Source organism: Ceratotherium simum, chromosome 31 (assembly GCF_057802395.1).
Source record: "Ceratotherium simum simum isolate JZ-2026a chromosome 31, ASM5780239v1, whole genome shotgun sequence".
NCBI lineage: Eukaryota > Metazoa > Chordata > Mammalia > Perissodactyla > Rhinocerotidae > Ceratotherium > Ceratotherium simum.
The window spans coordinates 31,563,480-31,586,854 of NC_141930.1; the positions used below are offsets into that span (position 1 = coordinate 31,563,480).

A 23,375-nucleotide genomic window follows, 5' to 3' on the forward strand; every position below is an offset into this window, starting at 1 on the left:
GTCAGAAACAAAAAAGGGAAGGATCTTATGCCAGCTGGAGGTACTTCCTAAATAGAGTGGCGTTATCTTGCTGCTGCCAGTTTCTGAGACCAGGACTCTGCAAATGCTATTTGACATATAGCATCCAAGACATCTGCACATTTAGTTTAAGTGTGGTGTAGACTCAAAAATCTCCACATCGAGCAAATACCTTGCACAGTGCACTGTAAAACAGTGAGAACAATGCCATGGAGGCCCACAGTGTGGGCCCCGGATGGTGTAGCTCTGAGCCCCTGGCTCTCTAGACCCTTAATTTAGAAGGTCACCTCCATGCCCTGCTTGAGTTCTGAAGCAAGGGAACAGTACCCAAGTATAGACAGGGATTCTGGCCTGAAATCATAAAATTGTCATAAAATTTATTTATTTGTTATGGTAACATCCAAGTAGATTCCATTTAAAAATGCCTTTTTTATGTTATCAGCAGAGAGATGATGGAAATTATTATTTTTTTATTGAGGTAACTGGTTTATAACATTATATAAATTTTGGGTGTACATCATTATAGTTTGATTTCTGTGTAGATTACATCATGTTCACCACCCAAAGACTAATTTCAATCCATCACCATACACCTGTGCCTAATCACCCCTTTCGCCCTCCTCCCTCTCCCCTTCCCCTCTGGTAACCACAAATCCAATGTCTGTCTCTATGTGTTTGTTTGTTGTTGTTTTTATCTTCTATTTATGAATGAAATCATACAGTTTTTGACTTTTCCCCTCTGATTTATTTCGCTTAGCATGATACCCTCAAGGTCCATCCATATTGTCACAAATGGCCAGATTTCATCCTTTTTTATGGCTGAGTAGTATTCCATTGTGTATATATACCACATCTTCTTTATCCATTTGTCCCTTGATGGACACCTAGGTTACTTTCAAGCCTTGGCTATTGTGAATAATGCTGCAATGAACACAGGGGTGCATATACCTTTATGCATTCGTGTTTTCATGTTCTTTGGGTAAATACCCAGCAGTGGAATAGCTGCATTGTATGTAGTTCTATTCTTAATTTTTTGAGGAATCTCCATACTGTTTTCCATTATGGTTGCACCAGTTTGCACTCCCACCAGCAGTGTATGAGTGTTCCCCTTTCTCCACATTCCCTTCAACATTTGTTATTTTCTGTCTTGTTAAGTACAGCCATTCTGTACAGGCGTGAGGTGAGATCTCATTGTCGTTTTGATTTGCATTTCTCTGATAATTAGAGATGTTGAACATGTTTTCAATAGCCTGTTGGCCATCTGTGTATCTTGTTTGGAGAAATGTCTGTTCAGATCTTTTGCCCATTTTTTAATTGGGTTGTTAGCTTTTTTGTCATTGAGATGTATGCGTTCTTTATATATTTTGGATATTAACCCCTTATCAGATATATGGTTTGCAAATATCTTCTCCCAATTGTTAGGTTGTCTTTTCATTTTGTTGATGGTTTCCTTTGCTGCACAGAAGCTTTTTAGTTTGATGTAGTCCCATATGTTTTTTTTCTCTGTTGTCTCCCTTTCCTGGTAAGACATGGTACTTCAAAATATGCAGCTAAGACCAATGTCAAATATCATACAGCCTACATTTTCTTCTGGAAGTTTCATGTCTTACATTCAAGTCTTTAATCCTTTTTGAGTTATTTTTGTGTATGGTGTGACATAATGGTCTACTTTCATTCTTTTGCATGTGGTTGTCAAGTTTACCCAACACCATTTATTTAAGAGACTTTCTTTTCTCCATCATATGTTCTTGGCTCCCTTGTTGAAAATTAGCTGTCCATAGATGTGTGGGTTTTTTTCAGGGCTGATACCTCCAGCTTTGTTCTTTTTTCTCAGGATTTCCTTGGCTATTCAGAGTCTTTTGTTGTTCTACATAAATTTTAGGATTCTTTCTTCTATTTCTGTGAAAAATGTCATTGGAACTTTGATATGAATTGCAGTAAAACTGTAGATTGCTTTAGGAAGTATGGACATTTTAACTATGTTAATTCTTCTGATCCAAGAGCACAGAATATCTTTCCATTTCTTTGTGTCTTCTTCTATTTCTTTCAACAATGTTTTATACTTTTCAAGGTACAGGTCTTTCACCTCTTTGGTTAAGTTTATTCCTAGGTATTTTATTCTTTTTGTTGCGATTGTAAATGGGATTGTATTCTTAATTTCACTTTCTGCTACTTCGTTGTGAGTCTGTAGAAATGCAACTGATTTTTGTATGTTGATTTTGTATCCTGCAAGTTTACTGTACTCATTTATTATTTCTAAAAGTTTTTTGGTGTATTCTTTAGGGTTTTCTGTATATAAAATTATGTCATCTGCAAATACTGAGTTTCACTTCTTCTTTTCCAATTTGGATCCATTTTATTTCTTTTTCTTGCCTAATTGCTCTAGCTAGGACTTCCAATACTATCTTAAATAAGAGCGGTGAAAGTGGGCATCCTTGTCTGGTTCCTGTTCTTAGACAGATAGCTTTCAGTTTTTCTCCATTAAGAATGATATTAGCTGTGGGTTTGTCATATATAGCCTTTATTATGTTGGGGTACTTTCCCTCTATATCCATTTTATTCAGGGTTTTTATCATAAATGGATGTGATTTTTATTCTTCATTTTATTAATGTGGTGTATCATGTTGATTGATTTGTGGATGTTGAACCATCCCTGCATCCCTGGAATAAATCTCATTTGATCATGGTGTATGATCTTTTTAATGTGTAGTTGTATTCAATTTGCTAGTATCTTGTTGAGAATTTTTGCATCGATGTTCATCAGTGATTTTGGCCTATAATTTTATTTTTTTCTGTTGTCCTTGTCTGGTTTTGGTATTAGAGCAATGTTGTCTTCCTAGAATGAGTTAGGAATCTTCCCTTGCTCTTCAATATTTTCTAAGAGTTTGAGAAGGGTAGGTATTAAGTCCTCTTTGAGTGTTTGGTAGAATTCAGCAGGGAAGCAGTCTGATCCTGGACTTATATTTTTGAGGAGATTATTGATTACTGTTTCTATCTCCTTCCTAGTGATTGGTCTATTCGAATTCTCTATTTCTTCTGGATTCAGTTTTGGAAGGTTTTATGATTCTAAGAATTTATCCATTTCCTCCAGATTATCTAATTTGTTGGTGTATAGCTTTTTGTAGTATTCTCTTATAATCCTTTGTATTTCTGTGGTGTCTGTTGTAATTTCTCCTCTTTTATTTCTGATTTTATTTATTTCAGCCTTCTCTCTTTTTTTCTTGGTGTGTCTAACTAAATGCTTTTCATTTTTTTTTTAATCTTTTCAGAGAACCAGCTCTTAGTTTCCTTGATTTTTCCTATTGTTTTTTTTTAGTCTCTATTTAATTTATTTCTGCTCTGCTTTTTATTATTTTCTTCCTTTTACTGATTTTGGGCTTTGTTTGTTCTTCCTTTTCTATTTCTTTTAGGTGCACTCTTGGATTGTTTATTTGAGATTTTTCCTGTATGTTGAGGTAGGCCTGTATTGCTAAAAGCTTCTCTCTTAGAACTGCGTTTGCTGTATCCTATAAATTTTGGCATGTCATACTTTCATTTTCGTTTGTCTCCACATAGATTTTGATTTGTTCTTTGATTTCTTCATTGACCTAGTTGTTGTTCAATAGAATTTTGTTTAATCTCCACATATTTGTGGCTTTCCTGGTTTTCTTCTTGTAGTTGATTTCTAGTTTCATACTGTTGTGGTCAGAAAAGATGCTTGGTATTATTTCAATCTTCTTAAATTTGTTGAGACTTGCTTTGTGGCCTAATATGTGATCTACCCTGGAGAATGTTCCATGTGCATTTGAAGAGAATGTGTATTCTGCAGTTTTGGGATGGAATATTCTGTATATGTCTACTAAGCCCACCTGGTCTAATGTGTCATTTAAGGCCAATATTTCCTTATTGGTCTTCTGTTTTGGTGATCTATTCATTGGTGTAAATGGAGTGTTAACGTCCCATACTATTATTGTGTTGCTATCTATTTCTCCTTTTATGTCTGTTAATAACTGCTTTACATATTTAGGTGTTCCTCTGTTGGGTGTATAGTATTTACAAGTGTTGTATCCTTTTGTTGCATTATTCCCTTGATCATTAGGTAGTGCTCTTCTTTGTCTCTTGTTACAGTTTTTGTTTTAAAGTCTATTTTGTCTGATATGAATATTGCCACCCCCGCTTTCTTTTCATTGTCATTGCGTGGAGTATCTTTTTCACTCCCTTCACTTTCAGTTGTGAGTGTCTTTAGGTCTGAAGTGTGTCTCTTGTATGCAGCATGTACATGGGTCTTGTTTTTTTATCCAATCAGCCACACTCTGCCTTTTGATTGGAGCATTTAGGCCATTGACATTAAAAGTACCTATTGATAAGACTACTTGTTGCCATTTTTAACTTATTTTTCTGGGTGTTTTAGTAGTTCTTCTCTGTTCCTTTTTTCTTCTCTTGCTCTCTTCCCATGTGGTTTGATGGCTTTCTTTAGTATTATGTTTGGGTTCCTTTCTCTTACATTTTTGTGTATTTATTATAGGATTTTTGTTTCTGATTACCATGAGGTTCATATATAATAACTTACATATATAGCAATCTATATTAAGTTGATGGTCTCTTTAGTTTTACCTCTTGCTAAAGGCTCTGCTCATTTACTCCTCTCTTCCCACATTTTATGTTTTTGATATCATGTCTAACTTCTTTTTTTGTGTATCTGTTACCATCTTATCATGGAAATGGGTGATTTTAGTACTTTTGCCTTTTGACCTTCATATTAGCTTCATAGGTGGTTGATCTGCTACCTTTGTTGTGATATTTGCCTTTACCAGTGATTTTATTTCTTTTTTTTGGATAATTTTCTTATTCCTATTTGTGGTCTTCTCTTTTCCATTTAAATAAGTCCTTTTAGCATTTCTTTTAAAGCTGGTTTCTTGGTTATACACTCCTTTAGTTTTGCTTGTCTGGGAAACTGTTTTTCTTTCTTTCCAATCTGAATGATAACTTTGCCCAGTAGAATATTCTTGGCTGTAATTTTTTTCCTTTCAGCACTTTAAATATATTGTGCCCTTAGGTGGCTTTTTTCTCTCCAGAAAGGAATTTCTGCCACTTCCACCTTAGTCAGCATTGTCCCTTTTTGTGGTGATTCTTTTTATCTACTTTTTAGTTCTCTCCTAGGTGTCATTGTTCCAAGAGTAGTTGTAAATTCATTGTCTCCATGGGAGGAGGTCAGTTCAGAGCCTGTCAATGCCACCATCTTGATACTGTCTATAGATGATGGAAATTAATGAGGCAGACACACTAAGGTTTCTGAAGCTATAGGCATTTATTTATAATGTTAACTATTAGACCTCACATCCTAGTCTAGATAGCCGTTTTGGAATACATCTTTCTGGAATTCCAATTTCAATATTAATCAAATCAAGTAAATATGCTACTTTTTGTGTTAAAAATCTGTTTGAATAAAGAACCCACCACTCACTTTGGATGTGGAAGAAACGAAACTGTGCTGTGACATTGAATAACCACAAATTAATATGTTAGCATCAAATATACTCTCAAATGAGCCTAAATATGTGATGATTTTAGATTGGTTTTCTTTAGGCTCTTTTTCAATAACCCTTTTCATAATTTCATTCAGATTAAAAATACACAAGATGAGACTCTTCTCATAATGTTGCCTCTGTGAAATTAATAAAAGAAAACTCAACTAAATTGAAGTTGGGAAGGCCTGTAGAGGGACCTCTCAAACCCTATCATGCATTGTCAATTACTCAGACAGGAAGAGACCATACACTTGTATCTCTGACAGGAAGATGTTTTCTACTTTACTACCCAGTAGGAGGAAGGAACATCTGGCAATAGCTCAGCCAATGAGAGGCTGTAGCAACACAACCAATGAGAAGCCTCTACACTTTGGACTCCCAGTTTCCTCCAATGGACTTTTTGTTTATTACAGCACATCCCAACTCCCTCTTTTCCTTTAGTAAAGCAAGACTCTTCCTCTGTTTCTCTGGATTTGCCAATGGTCCACTATAGTCTACATATCCCAAATTGCAAATTTTTGGTTTTTCCTCATTTTGCAGCTAAGATAACTGGCCAATTTACTTTTTAATTGACACTCCTAAATTAATAATATTGCCTGAGAATAGGAAAATAAAAGAGAAAGACTCATGGAGAATGATAATGAAAAATCAAAATTACCTAAACTCAACTCTTAAGTTTTGGAGCTTAAAAGATTATTCAGCTTTAGAATCACTTCATTTCTACTTGACTTATCCATCTATTCATAATAATGACTTTGTGATATGATTTTCCAATTGTTTTAAAGAATTCCCACTGAGGTCATTGGAGTAGGTATTATTATCAAATTTGATAACAATGTTCAAAGGAAGATTTGAGGAAATTTTCCTTGCTAACAAACTTTCATATTGCAAGAGACTAATGCCAATGGGATTCCTACCATTTATAGTTTAAATAAAATTTGATCCTAGAAGCTTGAAAATAAATGTTTTAAGACAGCCAGAGGGGCAAAATCTATGCTTACTTAAGCAATGCATGATTCTGATTAGCTGCTATTTTTTTAATGAAAAATTATTCAGTAAGAAAGTTATCCACAATTACTAGATTGTCTATTACCAGAAACATATGTATCCACTGTTTTATCAACTAAGCTAAATTACACTATATTCATGAAACACTAAAGTATTTCCAGATTACTTAGGGAAAAAATTGCTACCAGTGTCTTTAGATTCTTCTCCTTATCCTCCACCTAATATGAGGTGGCTAGATTCTAAAGCCATACACCCAAAGTGTTCAAGTGATCAGATTATGGGAGTGTCTTTCTTTGGTTTCAGGTCTCACACTTTATGTTGGGAGATCGGGAGGTAGATTTATGTCACATGAGGGAAGTTGCCCTGAAATTCCCCACAAATATTCTATGGCTATTTTATATTTTTCCTTTGGGTTTAGGGTCAACTAGTTGACAATATAAACAAGTCTTCTTAAAAGTATTAAAGTGCTAACAAGTTAATGAGAAATTACCAGGCCAAACTCTAGGAAAGGGTCAGAGTACAGAGTCACAAGCAAACAGCTACAAAATGGAATTAAGTTTATGCTGGTTTTGTAGGAAAAAGGGTAGAAAAATCAAATCTAAGGCTAGCCCTAGGTGAAGCAATGGATAAGTCCCAAATTAAAGCTGGAAGCCAAAAGGTTATCTCATCAAAATAGGAGTGAACATAAAGTATCCTAACCTTCTCTTGAACTTGCAACTTTGGTTCATGTTGCCTATATAGTTTAAGGAAGTTCATACCTTGATCTTGAATAAGGATTGATAGTACCCAGCAGAAATAAACAAAAGTAGTTTTCTGTAGAAAAGTGGTATCAGTCTAGGCTTCAAATTATTCTTACATTCTCCTCTCCCAAATATTACATTCAGCAACTGGTCAAAGATATAGAGGCATACTTTAGAAGAACCAGGAGAAATAACAGACAAAAAACAGACCCAGAAAGGCTTAAGACATTAAAACTATCAGACAGACAACAAATTAACTGTATTTGCTATGTTTAAGGAAATAAGCAAGACTATAAAATAAGAGAATAAGGGAATAAAAATTATATTTGAAAAATAATCAATCAATAATCTTCTAGACCAAAAAATACAATAGCCAAATGAAAGCTTGGTGGCTAGATATAGCATTAATTAGACACAGATGAACAGACAATTACTGAACTGGAAGGTAAGTAGGAAGAAATTATTTAGAATGTAGCTCAGAGAGATAAAAAAAATGGAAAAACCAGAAGAGAAAGTAAGAGACATGGAGGATACAATAAGAAGGGCTAACATATGTTTTATGTGCTTTCCTGAAGAAGAGAAAAATTGGAGAAAGATGATATTTGAAGAGATAATGGTACATGTTCCAGAATGAATGAAAGACAACAATCTACAGGTTAAAGAACATTTATAATTCCCAAATCATGGGGTAGTGAAAATAAAGAACACCAAAGTCAAAAAGAAAAGGCATAAAAGAGGGATTCTAGGATTGACTGTTTCTCTTGTTTTGAAGCAATTCTACTACTGAAAACAACTAGAAAAACTAGATGAAAATGTTATAAAGAAGTCAAGTTAAACTCATCAGAGAGCAAATGTGTTCACAGGGGATTTTTGGAGCCAAGTTCACAGAAGGAGGCTTGCAGGACATTTGGTCCTGTCCAAAACATCCATAAGACATTTGGTCCATAAGACATTTGGTCCACATCAAGAGGTCCTTGACATTCAGTCCTATCTAAAATGTTCATGAGCATATTTGGTCCATGCCAAATGGTTTTGGCATGGACCAAATATACAAAACCTTTTCGCATGGACCAAATGTCTTATAGACCAAATGTCTTGTGGATATTTTGGACAGCACCAAATACCAAGGACCTTTTGTTGTGGACCAAGTGTCTTCTGGACATTTTGGACAGGGCCAATGTCTGCTAATCAGAATATTTACCAAGGTAACCTTTATTCTGGACCTTAAACCAACTCTCATTCAACTTAAAATGATTGATACCATAAAAGTATGTTTTCTGACCAAAACAGGATTTAACTAGAAATCAATAACCAAAAAAAAAAAAAAAAAAGAGGTGGGGGGAAGAGGGCATATCCATAAACATTTGGAAATTAAGTAACACTTAATTAACAATCCATAAAGCAAAGAAGAAATCAGTTGGAAAATACTTTTATCTGAATGAAGAAGAAAACATCATGTAACAAAGTTGTGGGATGGAGCAAAAGCAGTGATTAAAAGCAAATTTGTGGCTTTAAGTGCTTATATTTGAAAAGATAAAACAATCTCAAATCAATGACCTAAGCCAGGAACTGGTAAACTTTTAAAATCAATGACCAGACAGCAAACATTTTGGACTTTGTGTATCATATATAGTCTCTGTTGAATGTTCTTTGTTTTTAGTTTTTTTTTTTTTACAACCATTTAAAATATAAAACCATTCTTAGCTGAGGCTATACAAAAATAGACCATGGGCTATAATTTGCCAACCTTTGATCTAAGCTATGCCTTAAGAAACTAGAAAAAATGAACAAACTGAACTTAAGCAGAAAAAGGGGGAAAATAAATTATTAATGAAATAAAAAAGTGAAAAGCAAAAGAGAAAATAATAAAGTAAAAAACTGGTTCTTTGAGGTGATCAATAAAATCATAAAACTCTAGCCAACAAGAAAAAAAGAAAGAAGACTCAAATTATCATACCTAGAAGGGAGAGATCTTACTTTAGTTCCTACAGACATTAAAAAGATAATAAAGGAATCCTATGAGCAACTTTATGTCAATATATTCTCTAGCTTAGATGAAAAGGACACGTTTTTTGAAAGGCAAAATGTACTAAAGCTTATTCATTTGTGGAAAAATAGGTAACATGAATAGCCCTTACTATTAAAGAAATTTTATTCACTATTAAAGACATTCTCACACACACAAAAACACTTTTGCCCAGATGGCTTCATTGATAAATTCTGCCGAGCATTTAAGAAGGAAATAATACCAATCCTACACAAATTCTTCCAGAAAATAGAACAGAAAGAAATACTTCCAAAATTATTTTATGAGGGTTGCATACCAAAACCATAAAAAGACATTATAAGAAAAGCAAATTACAGACCAATAGCCTTCATGGACATAGATGTAAAAATCTTAAACAAAATCCTAGCAAATATATTTTAGCAATACGTAAGGGCAATATATCATTGTTGAGTGAAGTTTATCCCAGGAATACAAAATTTGTTTAATATTCAAAAATCAAACATGATAAATCATCATTTCAGCAGGCTAAAAAGGGAAAAATATGTGACTATTTCAAGAAATGCATAAAAAGCAATGACAAACTTCAACACCCATTTGTAGTAACAAACACACACAGATTGGAAGGAAATATTTGCAAAACACATAACCGTTAAAAGATCTATGTCCAAATTCTATAAAGAAGTCTTATAACTCAATAATGGGAAGACAAATAATTCAATTAAATTTAAAAAATAATATTGTACAGAGATTTCATTAAAAGAGACATATAAATGTCCAATAAACCCATGAAAAGATATTCATTGTCATTAGTCATCATGGAAATGCAAATTACAACCACAATGAGATATCACTTCATATCTACTATAATGGCCACACATGAAAAGACTAAAAATACCAAGTATTGAGGATGATGTGAACAACTGAAACTCTCATATAGGGCCAGTGGAAAGGCAAAATGATAATGTCACTTTTGGAAAACAGATTGACAGATTTTATTAATTTAAACATATCCTTTCCATCTGATCCCATAATTCTACGTCTAGAGAAGTGGAAACACATATCCACACAAAGATCTGAACACAAATGTTCATAAACACTTTATTCATAATAGCCAAAAATGAAACAACTCAAATGTCCATCAACTGGTGAGTGAATAAACGTATTGTGGTAAATCATGAATTCAAATTCTACTAGCAATAAAGAGAATAAACTACTGATACATACAACAATATGTATGAATGTCAGAAGTGTTGTGCTATGTAAAAGAATTCAGACAGAAAAGACTATACAATGCATGACTCCATTTATTCTCTCATGATTCTCTGATATAGGAAGTTTTACTAGTAGAGAAAAATCATAACGGTGTGGACTAATAGGCAATATGCTCTCATGAAGTACCCCTTCAGTTATTCATCGCATATTGATGGAGAAAAATCACTACAATTTGGTGGAAACTTTTAATAAGAGCCTCTGTCTAAACTACCTGATCAATAAAGAGAGAATCAGGAGAAGCAATAAAATGTATCTGGTCTCAGACTCTCTACAAACTGTCTACAATACAAAACCTGTTCTCAGATTCTCTACAAGCTCTCTACAACAAAAAACCTGGTCTCAGATTCTCTACAAACTCTCTATAATAAAAAACCTGTTCTCAGACTCTACAAACTTTTCCATTTTCAGGTAAAGTTAAATTTTCCTGGAAGTGAAACTATGAAACAGGCCAATCATCTGTTCCAGATTGCTCATAGTTTCTAAAAGTAAGAACAAAGTGTTTATCCTGCCTGAAGTGAACACCAGAAAGACTTTTTGAACACCAAACACCAAAAAGAGTTTTTTTACTGAAGGAAGACTTAAAAAGTTTTTATGTTGAAAGGTCCCTTTGGCTTTATGGATATACAAACTACAAATTAAACAACTTTACTAAATAAAAGGAAGGATGTCTATACCTGCCCTCACTTTTCTATACTTAGCCTGACCTGCCGTATAGATTTATTATTATACTGCATGACTACAGATATTATCATTTATTTGCTGATTACAAGGGACCAGACCCTTTGCTAAGAATTTTGCATATGAAACCTCATGTAAGATTCATAGCAAATTTATGGTGATAAATATTATTATTCCTATTTCATAAATTAAAAAAATACAACTCAGAGAGACTGAGTAATATTCTCAAGGCCATCTAGCTAAATGATGGAGTCAAGATTTGATCCCAAGTCTACCTTCTCTCTGTATCTGTATGTGTATCCCTATATTCTGCTTTCTTTTTGGTTACAAGGGACAGACAATATTTAAGGTCCAGCCTACTCAATGTCTTGGCTCCTCCACTTACCCTTCTCCCTCCTATACCCCCATTTTACTAAATCATTCTTTCCAACATCCAAACCATATGTTTTTAGCAGGTGCATATGTAATATATTTTTATTCCCCTATCAAGTATGGAATCATTTGAGATAGACTCCGTCGAGAAAGACTAACGGAAATAAAAATTTCATGATCATTACTGAAACTCTATTGTAGACAGATCTTTAAGTTGTTGGCCAAAGGGCTTGCTAACACACTTTGCTCCTACTTCAGTTTAGACCTTTGGGAAGACTTCCTAAAGGAAAGTTTAGGTTGAGGGCAGAAACATTTATCCAGGATGCTGCTTCATCCTAGTCTGATGCAGAGAGGAAGAGGGAAAAAAACAATTCTCCAGTACTCTCAGACTTTTAATAGATTAACTCCACGAACTTGAGAAGAAGGACCAGTGGATTTTGCCCATGGATCAGTCAACTTCCCCCTCCCCTGTGAGGAGCTAAGATTACATCATGGGGCAAGAAACCAAAACTGTCATTCTGGTGGAGGTCTTTCTACATAGAAATATGAAACCTGGGAAAGGATGTACTCTTTGCCCCCACTACCAACACAGCACGTGGTAATATTTCCCATTAGAAAATTTCTGGAAACACTCTCATGTTCCCTGGTACTGTAAAACAACTAATCCATGTCTCTGCTTTCCTTCAAACAATATGTCCTAGTCTGTTTGAGCTGCTTAAACAAAATACCATAGGCTGGGTGCTTTATAAAACACAGAAATTCATTTCTTACTGTTCTGGAAGTCCAGGATCAATGTACCAGCACATGTGGTGCCTGATGAGGACAAGATTCTTTGTTCATAGAAGGCAGAAGGAATGAGCTAGCTCTCTGGGGTCTCTTTTATAAGGGCACTAATCCCAGTCATGAGGGCACTGCCCTCATGACCTAATCACCACTCAAAGGCCCCACCTCCGAATACCATCAATCTGGGGGTAGTATTTCAACACATGAATTTTGGGAGGGCACAAACATTCAGACCATAGCATAATATTCCTTGAAAAAGTTGGAAAGTTCTCCTTGGTAGAGTTGTTGCTGCTCACATCTCTGCTTCCATTCCTTAGCACTCTCCAGTCAAGGTTTCGTGTCCACTGTTCAGCTGAAACTATTCTCATCAAGGTCATCAGTTGTTTGTTCAAACAACTCCAACGTCAATTCTCTATCCTCATCTTACTCAACCCTCCAGCAGCACTTGACCGCTTCCTGCTTCTTGAGATTTTCTTCAATACTTTTTGAAGTTACCTCCTTCTGACTCCGTTTCTGTCTCTTTTGCTTTTTTCTCCCACACATGAACCTTTCTGTCTCATCCTTTGTTACATGTATGGGCCAAAGATGGCCCCTGTATATTGGCCCCTATGTTGTTTACTTCACAGCAGGCAAGGACCTTTGATTCAAAGCCCACTAATGCCAAGCAAATTCTTACACGTCCAGTTGCTTCAAATTTAGCTCAAATAAGTATATTTTTATTCATTTAGAGCCGGACTGCTTTGCATATCCTTCAAAACTGCACCCAAGATCTGCTAGCTGTAGATAAGACATACTCAGGGCCATGAAAGACCCCTAGCCTCTGCTGCCCATCAGAGCTCTCGGACACAGATTCTGCATCTTGCTGCTGAGCAGCATCACCACAACACGTGAGACCCCTGTGCCCTGGGGAGTTCCTGGCCCTCTCCCCTTCTGGGTGGTGGCCCTACACCAATGTCTCTGAAAGGTCTCCTACTGGGAGAGAATTCCCATCTCAAGGAACCTTGTCCAAACACTTCCAGTAAAGCTTGTTGTGTGTTACTGCCTCTCATGGTCCTGTCTTTTCCTTGATCAACCTCAAAACTTAGTACATCCTCTTTTCCTGGTTCCTCCTGTTCTGCCCAACCTCTACATGATGGAGTGCCCCAGGCTATACTCTACAACCTTCTTCCCTAGCTTTACTTTTTCCTTAGGTAATTTCACATAGATCCAAGGACTTAAATATCTCCTATTTGCTGATTATTCCCAAGTTCATATCTCAAGCACTAATGTCTCCCATAAGTTCGAGACAACTGCTTACTCCACAGTGCCATACAAATGTTTAACAGACAGACGTTGCAAATGAACCATGTCCAAAATGGAATTCTTGACTTCACTCTCTCTCTCTGCTACCAGTCTTGCCCTTCCCCATCTTGTTTAATGGCATCACCACTAAGTTGCTCACGTCAGAAAGTAAAGAATCTCACTGATTCCTTCTTTCCTTTATTCCCCACCAACTAGACTGAATTTATCAGCCAGTCCTGCATCTAAACTGTATATACTAAATTGACCACTCTTATCACCTCCACCTCTCATTACCACACCGGCCCAAGACAATTTTCTCTCTTGTCTATACTGCTATTTCTCCCTGCTTTCAGTCCGCACCAACATTTATTTTTACAATGTAGTGAGAATTTTTTAAAATGTAAGTAGGTCACAGCAATCCTTCACATAAAAATCTCCAGTGATTTTCTTTTACCAATAGGCTAAAAATCCAGATATTTACCATGCCGTATCAGGTCCTACAAGACATTTGAACATCATCTCCTCTCACTGTCTTCTAAATTTGGAACTCTCCTTCTATACTCTTCTGTCCATTCCTGGAATATAGCAGGCTTGGTCCTGCTTCATGGACTTTATACTTCTCATCTCTTTACCTAGAATACTCTTTGCCCAGCTATTCTTATGACTAGCTCCTCTTCACCATTTATACTTGAACGTCACCTTTTCAGAGAAGTATTTCCTGATGCCTTCTAAAACACCCCACAGCTCTCTTTAGCCATTGTCCTACTTCTGTTTCTTCGTAGCACTTACCAACTCTGAGCTCACTTTATATATTTGTTTGCTTGTTCATTTTCTGTCTTCCTCTGCCTGGGTGTGAGCTCCATGAAAGTTGAACACTGCCAGTCTTTATTGTTTTCATATTCTCAGTGCCTTAGGCAGGGAATTCAGAAAATATTGTGTAAAGGAATGACTGACTTTGAAGCCCATCCTCTTAATGACTACACTAAATTTATTTCTTTACAAATATCCTTGTATTAGTTTCCCAGGGCTGCTGTAACAAAGTGCCACAAATTGTGTGGCTTAAAACAACAGGAATGTATGATGTCTCATGGTTGTGGAGGCAAGAAGTCCAAAATCAAGGCGTCAGAAGGCCATGCTCCCTCTGAAACCTGTAGGGGAAGGATCTTTCCTTGCCTTCTCCAGCTTCTGGTAGCTCCAGACAGTTCCCCGGCTGTGGCAGCATCACTCCTGTCTTCACATGGTTCTCCTTGTGTGTCTTCACAGTCCTCCCTCTGTGCCTGTCTCTGTGTCCAGATTTCCCCTTTTTACAAGAACATCAGTCATATTGGGTTACGGCTCATCTTGATGACCTTATTTTAACTTAGCTACCTCTATAAAGACTCTATTTCCAAATAAGGTCACATTCTGAGGTACTGGGGGTTAGGACTTCAAGTTGTCTTGAACTTGAAAGAATTCAACCCACAAGAATCCCATAGCAGGTAATACCAGCTATTATTATGTCTGAATTCCTATTAGACACACAGAGAATGTTCACTTCCTCAACTGCTCACTGGTAGCAGGAGTTTGGAAAATCAAGTGCAAATATACATGAGACTCCAAAACCACCACTAACCAGCTCCTTTCCTAACCCTTCTTCCTTTGTTATCTAGCCTGATTTCTGAAACTTCATGCAAAGGCCTGAAATATTTTGAAAACAATACATTCTGCCTCTTTAATTGAGTTTTGTCCTGATGAGAAAATCTTCTATAACTCAAGGCTGTTTACCCATTTCCAGTGCTTAGTGATGGCTCCTGAAGACAATTCATCAGAGAGGCAGTCTTTTTCACGACATTTATGACCAGGGACCATCTGACTTTTAATTACACAGTAATTGCTATTATATATGCTTCAAGCTGCTCTGTAACTTGGAAATATTGTTTTAAATTAAGAAAAAAACATTGTTTATCTTTTTTTTTCTAAATTCAAGTCAATATGTTAAAAAAAACAGCGAAATGAAACCTTTTGGTGCCTAAAAGGTGCACATAGTCATATTATGCTTTTGAAAATCATTTTAGTCCGGGTAGATGTTCTGCTATACTTAGTTCAGAAAGCATTTTACAGACAACAGAATTCTAAGTCAGAAGGGTTGGAATTTAGAAAGTTATTAAATCCATTTTTCTGCCTTTGGACAGAGGCACTCTGGTCAAAACCTACCACCATGACATTATTTTTAAGGTCAAAATGTAAAATCAAACTGCATGGGTAATGAACAAAGTCCAATTCAAGAGCTTTGGTCTTCTGCATGTCGGGAGGAACGCTACCCTTGGCACAGCTCTGTGACTATGACACCATCTGCCTTGAAATAATAACGACTTTGGCTATGGGGCTTGAAACTACTCTTCTTAGAAGAAGCATCTTTATGCTACTCCCTTCAAATAGACTGCCTCTGAGGCTTAAGGAGGGAAAGCAACTAATGAAAAAAATTTCAGACATATAGTAATTATTTTATGTTGCAAAAGTACTCCTTAGGCATGTAATAATAATGTGTTTATATAACTCTTTGCAGCTTGCAAAGCACTTTGATCTGCATTACCCTCATTGACCTTTAGCCACTTCCCTTATGAGATAGGCAGGATAACATCATCATGCCCATTTTTCAGAGGAGGGTACTGTGGCTCGGGGAGACTAAGCATAGTTTTGGAGGGCTAACAAGAATCAGGGCTAGAACTAGATTCCTGGAGTTGTTCTATGACACCAATCTTATTCAAGTTAACGTCAATAAAGCTTATTTTGTTATCTTTAAAGTGAGGTAGCATCCTCAACTCACGGGTGGCTGAGATGAATAAAGGAGATGTATCCCTAGGATCTAAAATAGAATTTGCCATCGAATAAGTACTCAACAAATATTTGTTGAATAAATGAATGGATGAATGAAAAAAATAAATATTGAGCACTTTGCCCAGTGCCTGGCACAGAGTAGGTACTCAGTAAGTATTAGCTATTAATATTAAGAAAAAATGATGAACCACTATTTATAAACAGATCTTGGAGTTATTCTTTCTTTCCACTCGTATTTATAGATTTTCTTTGAAGGTGAAAAATTTTATCTTATTGGATAACCAACGTGACAATTAAATTGACTGCTATTTATTTAAATCATTTTGGCTTTTTCCCCATCAAGGAAGGGTATGTAGATCCTTTAGTCACTTTGTATTTAGTAGATGCATGCTACAGGCCTGGAAACTTGCCAGATCATGGGGAGACGGAAACTGAACTAATGGTGGCAGTTAGACAGGATTCAATTGCTAAAGAAGATTCACAGGGCCCAAACTGGCCATGCTTACAAATATTCAGTTTATTGTAGGAAAAGGATCCAACATAGCAACAGCATTGAAGTGTGAATATGCATCACAGCCAGAGGCTGCCTCACAGGAATGAGTCTGGAGAGCAAGGAGGGATGCGTACCAATTGCTCTCTCTGTAGGGTCATATCAGGACGTGCTTTCTCTCTCTCAGATTAGGAACCACTGACATGTACACAGAACACCTCAGAACCAGGGATACCAAGATGGAGTCTCATCAGGGCTTCTCATCCCCTGCTGGGCATGTAGGCATATTCTTACTATGCAACCAGCCCCAATGGCAGAGCCTTCCAGAGCGTCAAGCCTCACTTTTATCAATAAACAATGGTGACCATGTAGTACACACTACCCGAAACTTGCCTCAGACCCATGGCCACAGAGCAATGTTATTAATCAGTAGATCTCACTCCTTGACCAGGAGTCAGTGCAATAAAGACAAAATTCTTACTACAGCAAAACATCTCTGGCCAAGCACAGGGCTGCTGGAAGGAGCCCTCCTGCGTAGCTTGCCTCCCTGACTCATGCTTAAGGCCGTCTTATGACAAAACAATCACTCCTAGTCTGATGGCAATTATTAGCCTTGCAATAGTGTATAATCAGCTAGACAATCAATATGCACAGATTCCAAACATTTTAAATAAGCAGTGAGGAGTTAGTATGGCTTTAAACAGGCAGCAGGACCATCCAATAATAGCCGTGCAGATTTCCTCAAGTTTTTGTACTCACCTTACAATTATTTTCTCTCTCTGATCTATAGCTGTCTGGACTTTACGGTATATATCTGTGAAGTGATTAAGAACCATCAGGAATTTATCATTAATCAAGTCTAAATCTTCAGAAGAATTCCTCTCCAGAGGGATAACACCCTGAGGGGACTGTGTTGATTTACCAATGCATTTGACCATCAACACCAGCACTATCACAAGTTGTATTGGCTTCTACAATAATACTTTTACTAATCATTCTTGTAAGGCCTCATATAGCGGTATCATGTAGCACTCTGGATACGTGGTTAAAATATTATTCAGACTTCATTACAGTATAACTATTTTATTACTCTCAATAAAATCTACCTTTTCCCACATGCCATATATTACTTCTCAGATGAATATGGGTTAGATACCATGCCTCTGTTGTTTCAGGATTCCAACCCTTTTGAGGATACAGCCAAATTCCTTTTCTGAGGTCATATGATTTAAAAGACAGTAGTTCTGAGTCAGAAGTGTTCCCTACAGAACGCAATCTATAGTCCATGAGAAATATTCTTCTCTGTTTAAAATGTGTTCAATATCCATGAGTTACACAGTAGAGAAAGAAAGGTTAGCACTCAGTTGTGGCACTAAAGCTGTTAGAGAGAGCCTCAATAATGTGAATTCGCCAGTGATAATGTCCTTAGACCAGGTGGCTCATACATGTCCCGTGAGTGAACTGGCAGAACCCAGCAATATGGCCCCAACCTACCTGCGAGGGTGAAGGAGTGCCAAAGTGTTGGTGAGCACCACTAGTCTCAGCCCCAGGGGATCAGAAGAGGCTAGGCTAGCCAGAAGTCATAAATAAACCCTAAACCTCAAGGAGTTGCTAGGGTAAAGGTGTTTTTCTTGCTCACATCACTGTCCAATGTAGTTCAAGTGGGTCCTGGCTCTTCTTCAAGTAGTGACTCAAGGACTCAGGTGGCACCCATATTTCAACTCCCCCGAACCCAGTGGAGGAACACTTGGCTATTTGGTGAGCACTGGCAGTCTCTTTCACACTACCTAACGATGTATTCCAGATTCAAGGTTAAAGGAGGCAAAAACATGAAAGTCCAACTTCTTGTGAGTTATCAGCAAATTGAAATTTATTCTCCCTGTTCCTATTTCAAATTGCTAAGTGGAAAACATCACTCTATAGTTGATACCGCACAATTAAAGAAAGAAGCGTAAAGAACTCCCTGTGCTTCACTGATTGATATCCCAAGTCCAGCATAGCACAAAGGCGCCAAAAATGTGTATTTAAAAACCATGCCCTTCCATTTACTCTTGAATTACAAAATCTTTGTAACCCCGCAGTAAAAGGGCATTATATAGAAAAAAATAATTTCAAAGGAAAAGACTTTTATTTCTTATTTTAGGAAGCTAAGCACAGAAGGGAAAAAAGCTCTTCATTATCTTTCTTTATCAGATGTTATAATTCATTGCAGCTGCTAACTACAGCCAACACTTTCCTGCATTTAAAAGGACTTCTGTTCGGTGTAAGTGCCCAACATTTTAAATCTCCTATTCTGTCTCTTCTGCTTTCTTTTTAAAGGAAGGTTGTGTCAACCCAAGAATACAATATCATTAAATCAACCATTTGAATTAATTGAGGGTTTTTTGACATCATAATAACTTAGTTAAATAAATCAGTCAATCAAATTTTAATCAGCCTAATTCAGTTATCATGATAACTCAAATAATGAGAGAGAAATAAAATAATTGGACGTGTTTATTTTTGTTGGCTATCTTTACTGGACAAGACCAATCATGTAAACAGGCATTCACTGTGATGGCTGAAAAAACCTGAATTTATTTCGGAACAGTCTGTGTATAGATGGGACCCCTCAGCAAACAGATGCTGAGCAAATTCAATATGGTTTGAGTCATCTCCCCCATTAGGCTGCAGACTCTCTGATATCTACAAATCTTGAGAAACAAGGTCTTACTTGCTTTGATATTCCTGTAGAACCCAGAGAAGGGTTTTTATATGGGTAATAAAAAATTTTTTATTTAACTGAAAAATTATAAAACATAAACATTAATGGAAACAAGATATTTTGAATCACAATTGTTTATTTGGAAACACAAAGCATCTAGATCCCATTTTTCTTTTACAACATCTTGAGGACCAAGAAGATTGGTGTTGAGAGATTCTCACTGACATTTTCATTATATTTACATCTGATAGCACGATTTCACATCCTGAAAAGGAAAATATATGAAAACTGTTGTATATCATGTGCCAGACCATGTGTTAGAAATTAGAAAATGTGCTAGAAAATGCATTATCTTAATCAGACATTTGACACTAACGTGTTAGCATTATTCTCCCCATTTGAGTTTCAGAGTTTAAGTGAATTTCTTGAGGTCACAGAAATATTTGGTAAATCAAAACCTAGTTCTCCTAATTTCTAAACTCTCTCTAATCTCCAGACCTTTGCTCACATTGTTTTTCTGACTGGAGCACTTTTCTCCAGTCTCACCCACAATCTTCCCACTCACCTTCAGTCTTGATTTAGATGTCACTTTGTTCTGAGTCGCTTTCGACCCCACCAGATGGGAAACATGGAATGGAGATGTGGCTTGAACGAGAAATAAACCTTTGCTGTTACAAGCCACTAAAATGTTATAACAGTGTCATTTGATATCAAAGCATAATTTAACTTGTCCTGACTGATAAGACAGTTGCTCAGATTTACAGAATGGTAGATCTTGGATTCAAAAACAGATCTACATGAATCCAAAATTAATGCCCTCAACCCTACAAATGAAACTAATAACCTAATTAATTAAGGATTATAAATAAAACCTGGTGATCTGCAGTATGCCCTGGAAATTATATTGATAATTTTAATAGTCCCAAAGAGGCCAAGACTGTGAGTGAAAGTTATGAAAATCAGTTAATCATAGCAATACTGTGTTTAACTGCCAATGGCAAAAATTGATTCAAAAGGATCTTTATGTTTTGAATGTGAACAAAATTTAGACATTGGTTTTTTTGTGTGATTCTGCAAGAGAGAGTTATTTAATTGTAAGACTAAATGAATATTATTATCAATTAATAACATCATTTATGTATGAACATGATTTGTGAATGCATTTACTGTTTTGATTTTTTTTTCACTAAGTGCTGATCCTTGATCTCACAGCCAATGGCATTTTTCAGTCAAGGAAATTCCGCAATTAGTTTTGGCTCTGAAAGAACTTTGCACTGAAATACACCTGTGTTCACGTTCTTACGAGTTGTTTGATCTTGAGGAATTTACTCAACCTCTCTGATTTTGGTTTCTTTATCTTGAAAATATATAATATTTACCTTTCAAGATTGCTGTGAAGATTAAATAAATACATTAGTATAAACCACTCGCTTCTGTGTCTGGTACATAGGTGGACCTTAACAAACAGGATTCTTTGTTATTTTAAATATCCCCATCCTAAAGCTAGATACTTGCAAAAGATTAAATGTTCTCAACCATCGAACAGAAGCTGATCTTCATATTTTGCTGAATCTAAAATATATGTTACTGAATTGGTGAGATTATGAAGATAAGTGTTACTTCCCAAAGTAATCTTGACATCAACTAAAGAATTATAACAGCATGCCATGGTATAAATTTCTTTCTTTAAATTTTGTATAGCTTGCAATTCACCTTTGATTTTTCATCCTAAGCAATTTGAATTTGGTTATTCCATCTGCTGAATTTTTAAAAGCTTAAGAAAAATCAAAACTTGGAGACAGCAACACAGCTTCAGAAAGAGGAATCAGAGGTGTACTCATTTGTTCATTCCTTCATTCAGCAAATATCATCTATGTGCCAGGCTCGGCCAGACACCGGATTACAACAATGAATAAAACATGCTCCCTGTTGTTACTGAATTCCTAGTAGGTGGAGGTAATTCAATGGTCCCCTTTTTGCCTGGGTATCAGAAAATGTATGCTAAATTTAATGCTAATTGACTTAGAACAAATGGATATCCATTAACTGCATTCTTTCCACTGTGTGGAATGGTATGTTGTCTCTAATATGTACCTTAAGACTGTAAAGAATACCAAATATCTTAGTAAATAGGTGGATGTACAAACCATTCAATCATACAGAGATAAATTACTGAAAATTAGAAAAGTAGAAAAATGAACAATTAAATACATTTTTAGGTTTGTCTTTTTGGAAATATGAATAATGAATATCTTATTTCATTGTGAAAATCCAACTTGTAATAAACCAACAAACATAAAAGATTAAGAAGTTTGTTTAAGGGCCGGCACACATATTAAAGAAAATAAATGTTTTCGCAAGGCATCTTAATAGCAGCTGATTATTTCTGTAAACTTTCTTCATTTCTTTATTTTGACTTATGGAGAATTGCTGGCAGGGAAAAAGAAAGGTTTCAGCTAAATACCAATCACCTGTGCCTTAAAGCTTTACGTTCCAGTTGGTATTTTTCTACCACTTTTTTCCTAATGTCCAATAACACATGACGTGATTTTACATCAGCAAAGAGTACATTTTCAAATTTTAACCAGCAATTTCTATTTTTAGATAGGAATTATCTTTTGAAAGAATCATTGAGAATCTGACACAGAAGTCAAGATGGCTGCGTAGGCAGACTCTGAACTCACCTCCTCCCACGGACACAGCCAATTTACAACTACTCTTGGAAAAATTATCTCTGAGAGAGAACTGAAAACTGGATAAGAGGAACCCCTGCAACAAATGACAATCCTAATTGAGGTGGAAGAGGCAGAAACTCCCTTCTGGAGAGGAAAAATGCCACCTTCACAAGTGGCAATGCTTCATGGTCACCCAGGAGCAGCCCAAAGGTACACAGCCTTCCCTGGAGGAGTTGGGGAACTGAGCTGGGGAGCACCCCTGCTACAGGCATTTTTTTGGACCCAGCACAACTGAGATGAGGGCATAATATCTGACTTTTCTTGCTACTAAAACATTGGGGAATACACTCAGAAAAGCTGGTTCACAAAGAAATTAAGGCCGGCTCTTAAAGGGCTCACACACAAATTCACCCATTTCAGAAAGCAACGTAAAATCACCAGAAAGAGAGGTGCACAGTCCTTGGGTGAAAAAAGACTCACCTGATAGGCTCTGAGCACATCTCGGTGAGAGGTGAGACCTCTTTAGGGACTGGGACGTTGCAGCAGCCATTGTTGTGACCTGGTGCAGGCATGATGACACAGAGGAAGGCATATGCCATTGGAGTGCTCCCTGTAACCTGCTAGCCCGGGGTCTACCCCACACACTAGAGCACCGATTTAATCCAGCTCAGCCAGGGCAGGCAGCCTGCCCTAGGGACTGGCCCCACCCAACAACAGGCCCTTTGGCAACTTGTGGGCCTGCATAGATTGGTGACTGGGTCCTCTGCAGCCTGGCAAGTATATCCACCTCTGCGGGGCAGGGCGTGTGCAAGGAGAAGGTGGAGAGTGTGGGGCAGTGGTGGAGTGTGTGGGGCTCCTGCCTTGGAGAGACTGGGTCCACTTCAGGGGGTCGGGACATGCACAGGGGGCTGGACTGTGTTGACTGTGTGTGTGGACCTGTGGGCAGCCGGGCTTGTCAGCTGCAGAAGACTTGTGCTTCTCAAAGAGCCGCATAGGGGATTGGCCCCACCTTCCAAAGTCTG

General features: G+C 36.8%; 1 long non-coding RNA gene across 1 annotated transcript; it reads right to left on the minus strand.

Annotated features, from left to right (window-relative positions):
* Positions 1-19,810: 19,810 nt before the first annotated feature.
* On the minus strand, positions 19,811-22,937 carry LOC147913059 (uncharacterized). The gene is made up of 3 exons (XR_015549282.1): positions 22,834-22,937; positions 20,244-20,323; positions 19,811-19,943 (listed from the first exon to the last, which is right to left on the minus strand). It is a non-coding gene; the product is annotated as an uncharacterized LOC147913059 (long non-coding RNA).
* Between the last annotated feature and the right edge of the window lie 438 nt (positions 22,938-23,375).